Source organism: Pundamilia nyererei, unplaced genomic scaffold (genome assembly GCF_000239375.1).
Source record: "Pundamilia nyererei isolate P.nyererei 1_Seehausen unplaced genomic scaffold, PunNye1.0 scaffold00020, whole genome shotgun sequence".
NCBI classification, from domain to species: Eukaryota; Metazoa; Chordata; class Actinopteri; order Cichliformes; family Cichlidae; genus Pundamilia; species Pundamilia nyererei.
Window position 1 is genome coordinate 44,315 of NW_005187421.1, and position 852 is coordinate 45,166.

Consider the following 852-nt stretch of genomic DNA (forward strand, 5'->3'; position numbering starts at 1 on the left):
TATTACAGAAATGGGTCTATTATGGTATGTTATAATGTACACGGTATGAAGTATGTTGTGAATAAAGACAGTAACTAATGCAAATAGATGTAAGTGTTGTGTGTTGCTCCTAAAAATGATGAGCTATATGACGTGATACAAGTATTAGTAATGGAAGTGTGTTACTTTCAAATGATTGTGGACCTCAGAGTTAGAATTAAATACTAAGTTTAAGTCTAAGATCATTAGGCAGGACACATAGTAAGAACAAATAATAATTAAACATTTTATTACCTGTTATTGCACTTCATTAATTATTATTACAATTAATATGACTGAACACCAGTAACAGTTTCTTATTTTAAATTTAAAAAAAATTGCATTTTGAAACATCAACCAGTCAAACAACAGTAAAATTACAAAAAAAAGAAAAAACACTTTCGAGGAAGTGTATTACCAGCATTTCAGCCAATCAGGATGATTTCTACTTGAAACACTTTGATGATCTTGTGACTAAACTTTCATTTAAGTAGGAAGGCATCTGTCATGCAAGACAAAGGTGTTTCACCACAATGATTGGAGTACAGACTGCTTTGATTCTTTTTACTACAATAGGTAAGTACAAGATGATCTAGTGTTGTTTACACCGATTTTAACAGGTGCAGTATAATGTAAAGACAATACTATTTAAGAGGGAAGATTTGTAATGTTTACTGGTTTTGTCTCTTTTTGTCTTGTGTCTTCAGCTCTGATTCAAAGCGCAGAGGCTGCCCACCAGATCCCTTTGATTGAAGTTGAAGTTGGTAAAAATGTTACTTTGCAGTGTCCGGTTACAGAGAAGGACGGCAAATTTGTTCACTGGTTTAAGCAATC